This window comes from Pinus tabuliformis, chromosome X (assembly GCF_031772625.1).
Source record: "Pinus tabuliformis cultivar Carrire ecotype Pingquan chromosome X, CPIR1, whole genome shotgun sequence".
Taxonomy (NCBI): Eukaryota; Viridiplantae; Streptophyta; class Pinopsida; order Pinales; family Pinaceae; genus Pinus; species Pinus tabuliformis.
The window spans coordinates 1745641906-1745650884 of NC_142308.1; positions in this window are offsets into that span (position 1 = coordinate 1745641906).

Genomic DNA, 8979 nt, shown 5'->3' on the forward strand with positions numbered 1-8979 from the left:
TTCACTAGAGGCTTTAGAAAAAACCTCTTTCTGAGTGCAAAATTTGAGAAAATGTTTCATTGCAAAATCTAAGGAAAAAATTCTTATCTCTAGAGATTTGATTCTTCTAGGCTCTTCTTAAATCTAGAGTTAAGATGGATCTGTTAGCCTCCTACTGCAGCAGGTTAATCATCTTTCATGATCGACATTTTTACATGCCAAATATGTCATACTTTGCTTGCTCCAATGCTCCATATTTGCTACAGATGGCCAGAGAAGTATCCATGAGAGTGTGCTAGTCTAAATGCCACTGCTGTGTTCCATTTTTGATGAGTTGATCCATTTTGATGAGTTTTCGGCTAAGGTAGGCCAAACAGCTTAATCTTGGCCTCCCTAGGTCTGAATTTCATGTTGTAGAATATAGAAAATGAACATCTGTCCAAACAGCTTAATCTTGGCAGATTTGTAGATAGGTAGAGAAACAAGGGTGCTCAACAGCTTAATCTGAACCCCTGAATGCAATAAGTGTAGTTGTAGATAGGAGGACAGCAAGAAGAAAAGAACAAAAAGCTGGGTATGCTAGTTCAAGTGCACCCAAACCAAAAAGAAGAGAAAATGCTAGGTGAATAGGCTGGGTAGGTAGCTTTGTGATTGCAGAATCATGGCTTGTGATCCATTTCATATTGTCAAGTGTTATATCTATCATATCACAAGTTGAAGGTGATTTTTTAGTTGGAGGACTTCAAGAAATGCATGTCTAACTTCCCCTTCTCCCTCTTTCCTAAATCACTCACTAACTTCCCCTAAAGAGGTCAAGATCTGCTTGATACCTCTTAATTTCATCATTCTCCATATCATCTGCCTTGGTGAAGATCTGCCTCACTAAAGGAATGTTCACACTTCTTCTATCAGTCATTTTCCCCCATTGATAGCCTAAGACATCATTCTTAGCGCTTGTTCTCATCATTATCATATTAACTACTAACTTTATTATGTAACTCCCTATCTCTGTACCCTTCCCCTACTAAAACTATCTATATAACTGCCCTATATACTTATCCCCTCCCCCTGGTTGAAAAATAACCATAAGTACACTTGCGAATTGCTAAGTTTACCTGAAACTGAGCAAAGCCCTCACTTCCCCCCTCAAACCATCCTCTCACCATGCTTCGGACCCCTTCCGATGCATTAACAACCATCCTCCGATTTCATTTTACCTTTCTTCAAAGGCAAAAAACCCTTCCGATGCTTTATAGCCCCCTTCTATACATATAAACCCTCCTCTGATGGATTTCCCCCCCCTCCAACACGATATCGCTGTCGAAGGTAATAACAGTGTTAGCCCATATATATATGCCCCCATTCCTTTTGCCCCGATGCAATATCGCTATCGGAGGCTTCCTCCATCATATTTTCCCATATCCCGCATATACTCTTTTTATCGCAACTCCCTTTTTTTGTTTTATCGTTTAAACTCAAGTTTTTTATAAAACTTAAGTCATAACGTAAAAACCCGCATTTTTCAACAATATCACATCGCAGCCGTCCATCACCCCCACTCAGATTAACGGCCCAGATCTTGTCGGCGATATCCCATTTCGGCGATCGCAATTGTATAAAGTCCTGCCCCATGTCCCCGCCGATAGAGAAATCCTGATTTAATCGCGGCCCCATATATAGCATTGCTTATTCCGGAGCCGGAGTATTAATAAAATGCAGCATATAAAATTATCGGGTCCGAAAGGAGGCCTTTGTACAGCGAAATGGGAAAGCTCCGATATTCCGGAGCCGAAAAGTTATAAAGGGCAGTTTTAAGGGATTTCGGGTCCACATATTGATTTTGTTAAAATCCGCCGATATGACATCGCCGATGGGCCGGACGTGATTCCAAATAAAAGGAAGGGCCTATAGCATATCGGGTCCGCGCAGTTTCGGCGATTGTTTATGTGCCACCCCCTGGTCCGCCCTGATGCGATATAGCGATATGATCTGGGCCGTTGGATCAGCCCACGCCGGATCCAACGGCCACGATTTAAAGAAATGAATAGTGTTGCGGCAGAGCCAAAAATTCATCAATTTTGCAGTTTTTAAGGCTTTTCCACCTGTTTAATGAAATAGGCCTTTTTCAAAGATTTAATCATGCGGTGCCCGCGCCCGTCCAATTACAAAGGAACGATCCTTTCCTCAGCGACTTTCAAATCTCTCCAGGCCCAAAATACTTCTAAATGCAGGGTTTTCACATCGGTGGTCCTCCAATGATCCTCTAGTCATCCAGATTGCAATTTTTTACCATTTTTGAGGCATTCGCTGATCGGCAAGGGCTGATAACAACTCCAAAGGCGGCAGAAGGCTGAGCAGCAGCCATAAATGGGTGATTGGACAGTTCAAAGGCATTCAGAGGTCAAGAAGGGACCATGTGCGTGTCAAAGAGTATCAGGGAAGCGGCGGAGTGTGTCAGTGAAGATCTTCCAAGGCAGATGAAGCAAAAGGGACCCCAGCAGATTCAGCAAGGCATCATTGAGCTGTAATGGCTCACCAACTCACAGATTTTGGCCATTTAAGGCAGCAAGACCACTTGAAGGCACAGATAAAGGTTTTCAAAGCAGATATTGGCAAACACATGAACCCAGTTATGTTTTTGGAGCAGCGCTGCTTCCTTAAAAGCACAGTTATCACACAGAGGACAGCGCGTGGCTCAAGGCACTCTTTCAGTCCATTTTTTGAAGCTGCAGGACCATGCGCAGCCCTAAAGAGCCATTTTGATGAGGTTTCTCCCTCATGAACACCTGTTTTAGATATTTTATTGCATTTATTTCCAGCACAACTTAGCATTAGAAGCAGTTATTGCACAGATCTCTTTTGAATATGTTTTGATAGATATTTTGAGATATTTTCTCCCATGACACCTGTTCAAGGGATGTTTGTAAATATTTTCTATTTAAACCACCCTCTGCACTGTTTTAAGGGTTGGTTGGTCGATAACTTCCTCCAGACTTGCATTGTATTTTCTGAGAGTCTCTATAATCAAAGATTGCTGGAATGTTTGGGAGATGAACTGACTGTTGTGTTTTAATGACTGAAGAGTGACTATGGAATCCTAACGCTTCTACATAACCCAATAAGTGTTTCTTATCTCTGTTTACAGTTTATATGTTTTATGCCATCATTGTTTCACTATCTAAATAGCAGAAAGAAAGAATAGTTCAGAGCTCACTTAGTTGTATTCTATTCTCAATTTCTGTGATTTATCTATGTTTTCCTCTGAAATAGTCCTGAATATGAATACTGATTTGCTCATATTTACGCTAGTTCCTTCATATATGAATGTTGTTTAGGAATCCTTGACTGCTCCTATATAAATGTTCATTCACCTTCCCTTTGTTAGCATAATGAGAGCTACTTAGTTGCCTTTCATTCACTGACCTTCGTTCCATCCTTATTCCAGCTTGATATTGTTTTATGTGTAGCTATCCTGCTCTGTATTCCTCTTGTGACCAAGAAAACGCAACAGCAAGCCTAATCCACGACTCCATGCCCAATGGTTTGAACTTCTCACACTATGCATCCCAACTCTGTTTGAAAGAATCCCCCATCCCACCAAACATAAACAAAACCCCCTTGAACTCATTAGCTAGCCTAATATCATCTTCAACAAAGCTAAATTATAAAGAGAGAGCCCTCTCTGATTGCAGGTGGGCTAGGACCTGCAATACAAAGATTGGTTTGTGGTTACCTCGGTCGTATCCTTTAAGGAGCTTTAAGGACAACCTGAGTGATAACATAATGGTGACTCCACTGGGGACAATCCTCAGTTAATTTCACAAATCAAGTTGGAAAGCTCCACTGGGAACGAACCAGACCTTCAAAAGTTTCTTTCTAACCCTTATATTCTTAGAAAAATCCCCAAAAAACAAGCTAGAAGCTGGCTCCCAAAAAGAATTCACGTTATACAAGGTCAAATCCAGACCCAAATCCCCCAGCAGCTTTTGAAAATGCCAATATAATCCCAAGGAACCTCAGAAAGCTAGAGCGAAGAGAGGATTTTGCTAATAATAGTCCTGAAGCAGTTAACCCACGCTGTGGCCCAACCCCTGTCAAAGTTTTATTTCGTTCAACCCCTAGTTCCCCTTGTTCTTCATCCACCTCTCAAAGCACTCCTTCCACACCTCCATTCACTACACATACTACCGCTACTACTCTTATTATCCCTGTTGTTCCACTTATTCCTGCCAACATGGCTAATAGATATGCACCCCTGCAACTACCTGCAAATCCCGGGGCTATGCCGCAGGATTACCAAACTAAAATCACATATTTTGATGGCACAAGTTCCTGCACAGCCCTTCAGCATACAAAGAAAATGCAGGATTACTTTGAAAGCTATGAGATTGACTATGATAGTGTGAGAATGAAGATTTTTGTCCAAAGCTTGTCAGGTGATGTCAGGACTTGGTTTAGAGCACTCCTAGCCAATTCCATAGCAGACCCAGAAGCCTTATACCAGTCATTTATCAACAGATGGGAGAAAAAGAAAGACCCCTTGCACATACTAGCTGAATATGATACAATCAAAAGAGGTCCACAAGAAACAGTCTTGGACTATTGTGCAAGGTTCAATAGCGTTTATAATGCTATCCCACAAAACTTAAGGCCCCCACCTGACCTTGCCTTATATAAATTCCCTGATGGATTCGACCCAGATATGGCCTACCAATTAAAAGAAAGAGCCCCTAACAGCCTTGCAGACATGCAAAATGTGGCTATCACTGTGGAGGCAAATTTAATTGCCAAAAGAAACAGAGCTAGAACTGAGAGAAGAACCACCTTCAAGGAAGAGCCCTCAGCCTTAGATCAAAAGCTAGATGCTATTATTAATGGCATGCACAGGCTGGGAGACAGAGTAGAGAGTGTTGAGAGGAAATCATCATGGGACGAGCAACAAGCTAACACTGTCAGGAACCCGAATTTAAGGAAAAATCAAAATCCAAACGCTGGTAGATCTAGCCCAGACTGTGATATAAGGCCTCCTTTTCAAGAAAACAACGCAGAGGCATCCACTTCTAATGAACCCATAGAAGACACTCACATGAACTTAATGGATTTGAAGGATGAGCAACAAATTTTTCTAACCCAAGAAGACCAAGATGACCATGAGATAAATCAATTTCAGACTAAGTCTGGTGAGTCTTTTGACTTTAAATAAGGTTATGATTCAGCTGTTTATGAAGTCCACAAATAGTATAAGCTGAGGACAAGAACCATAGATGTGCCCGAAAGAGTTAAACCTAAGGAGGGAAAACAGCCCAACCAGATTAGAGGCAAGGCTATTATAACAAAAACAGCTAATATAACTGTCCCAAACCCGCACCAAGTGACTGTAGAGGACATAACAGACATACAGCCTTCTATTGATCAGCCTCTGCCACCTTCTTCCTCAAAAGAGAACTTGAACAGCACTCCTAAAAGCCTTCCCAAAATAGAAATACCGCAAGGTATCACTCACCATAACACTGATAATCAAGAGGAAAACGCAGAAAATACACTTGAAAAGGGGAAATCTGCTATTGCCAACACAAAGACTCCATTGGAGAAACCATTCAACTTAGAAGCAGAAATAAGCAAACTTAAGATTTCCATCCGCTTATCTGAACTTGCAAAGCATGATGTGTATAGGAAACAAATCCAAAGATCACTGCAAATGCCAGAGAATAGGGATGATGTGAATGTTTTAGATGATACACCTGAGTTGCTTTTTGGTCCAGAAGTTGATGGCAAATCAGCACATGGAGCTGTTCTACCCTTTTATGTCAATCTGCACATACATGATAAAGTTTTACATAATGCAATGTTTGACTCAGGTGCCTCACACAACCTTATGCCCAAAGCTGTAATGGAGAAGCTAAACCTTGATGTAACAAGACAATACAAAGATCTATTCTCCTTTGACTCAAGTCAAGTCAAATGTTTAGGCCTCATCAAAGACTTGTGTGTTTCCTTAGTCCAATACCCAAACAAGACAATCCTCATGGATGTGGTGGTTGCTGACATACCACCAAAGTATGGCATGCTCTTATCAAGATCTTGGGGAGCAAAACTCCAAGGATCTCTCCAATTAGACCTCTCCTATGCCACTATTTCAGTCTTTGGGCAACCAAAGAGACTGTATAGAGAAACATTGATGAAGTATGTGGTAAGTAGTGAGGAAAAACCCAAGAATTTCCCTATCTATTCAATCCATTCTGATATGGATTCTTTTATTTTGTTTAATGATGAAACAAGTCCTCCAACTAATCAGAGGCCTTTGCCTTTAGAACAAGAAACATGCATCAATCAAGAAACGGTTGCTCATACCCAGGAAACTGTCAAAATAGTCAGTGCAACCAGCATACAAGAAGAACCACATGTAGCACAAAACCTAGGTCTTCCCAATCCTAAAATGACTGAAACTCTTAATATTAACCACAAGAAGGAAATCACATGGTATTTAGAGTTTGATGGTTATGTTAATAAGCTAGGAGCAGGGGCAGGAATATGGATTCACAATACACATAATAGTCATGCAGAGGGTCATGCTTACAGACTTAACTTCAGATGTACCAACAACATGGCTGAGTATGAGGCACTCCTCTTAGGCCTTAAGCTGCTCAAAGCTTTAGGAGCTGCCAAAGTTTCCATTCTAGGTGACTCAGACCTAGTAATCCAACAAATGAAAGGCAACTTTGTTACCAATGATAGAAGGCTAAGAGCTTATAGGACTGCTGCCACTGCAATACTTGATACCTTCACTGAATCCAAACTTGCTAAGATTTCTAGAAACAATAACATGCATGCTCACAGCCTAGCTACTTTTGCTAGCACTTGCAAGCTTCCTTTTGAGCCCAATCACCACTTTACTGCTGAGATAAAGCACAGGCCTGCTATCCCTAACAATGTTAAGGATTGGCAAGTGTTTGAGGATGATGCTCAAATCAACAATTTTCTTACCTTACAGCATGAGTTTTCAGGCCTAAACATTGATATGGATGCTATGGATGATCCACTGCAAGCAATAAACCAAATCCAGCAAACTGTAACAGCTGAAACAGCTAGAAAATTGCTACAGCCAACCATCTTTGATGAAGAAAACATAGAAGAGCTGAAACAGATGCATTTGGAGGAAATAGCCAAAACAGAGGCCGAAATCATTGATCTAAAGGACAATTTTCTCTCGGTTGGCCTCACTCCACTAGAAGACATGTTTGATGCAAATGATGTGCCCAAAAAGCCAAAAATGCAGCCTATAAACACTGTCATAGAAGAACACAACATTGGGACAGCAGAGAAGCCCAAAATGATCAAACTATCTCAATCTTTGCCACCCGATCAAAAGCCCAAATATGTTGATTTGTTCAAAGAATTCCAAGATGTATTTGCTTGGAGTTATGAGGACTTGAAGTCCTATGACACCTCAATTATTCAACATACCATTCCCTTAAAGCCAAATCAAAAGCCCTTCAAACAGAAACTGAGGAGAATCAATCCTGTGCTTCTCCCTTTAATTGAGAAAGAAGTGAAAAGAATGTTTGAAGCAGGTATCATAGCACCCATTAGATTTTCTGAATGGGTATCCAATCTTGTTCCCACAATAAAGAAAATAGGTGAGATTAGGCTTTGTGTAGATTTGAGAAACTTAAACCAAGTCTCCCTTAAAGACCACTACCCATTGCCCAAAATGGACCACATCCTACAAAGAGTAGTGGGGTCATCTAGAATCTCTTTGCTAGATGGCTTTTCAAGTTTTAATCAGATACTGGTTCACCCAGATGATCAAGATAAGACAACCTTTACCACACCGTGGGGAACATTTAAGTATGTTAAAATGCCTTTCGGCCTAAAGAACGCAGGTGCCACCTTTCAAAGGGCCATGGACATTGCATTTGCCAAGGAAATCCATGATTTCTTGGTTGTCTATCTTGATGATCTTACCCCTTTCTCCAAATCTGACCAAGACCACCTAAGACATTTGAGACAAGTGTTCCTAACATGTAGGAAATATGGCATTTCCTTGAACCCCAAGAAGTCTTTATTTGGCCTTGAAGAAGGAAAATTACTTGGACATATCATTTCAAAAGACGGGATTAGAATTGATCCGAAAGGATCCAGGCCATTCTCCAAATCCCATATCCAAGAAACATAAAAGAGCTGCAAGCATTCCTAGGAAAGATCAATTTCCTAAGGAGATTTATCCCAAATCTAGCCGAGCTGATAAGACTGTTGAGTAACATGTTAAAGAAGGATGCCAAGGTAAAATGGTCTTTTGAAACCAAGCAAGCATTTGAAAGTATCAAAGTTGCCTTAACTCAAGCCCCAGTCCTCACAAGTCCTCAATTTGATAGGGACTTTATCATATTTTCATTTGCATCTGATAAAACCATAGCCGCTGTCCTATTGCAAAAGGATGACCAAGGAAATGAAAAGCCAATCGCTTTTTTCAGCCGAGCCTTAAGAGATGCACCCCTGAAGTACCAAATCATGGAGAAGCAGGCCTATGCCCTTGTTAAAGCAATCAAAGACTTCAGAATTTATATTTTATATTCACATGTGATTGCTTATGTCCCACATGTTGTTGTAAAAGACATATTAACCCAAGCAGGGTTAGAAGGCAAAAGAGGCAAGTGGATTGCTAACATTCTTGAGTATGACATAGAAATAAAGCCAACCAAGCTAATAAAGGGACAAGGTTTAGCCAAACTGATGTCCGAAACAAACTTTCAAGCCTTAGACATCAACCAACTGGACAATGAACAGGAGTTGGCAACTCCACAGATCAGTGACACCTTTCTGCAATCCCCATGGTATGTTGATATATGCTTTGTATTGTTAAACCTGTTTGCTCCCCTAGGATTGTCCAGGACCAAGAAGAGATTTTTAAGAATGAAGGCTTTGAAATTTTGTGTCTTAGATGGTGCTTTATTTTGGAAGAATCATGAAGGCATATTGCTTAATTGTTTGACCATGAAT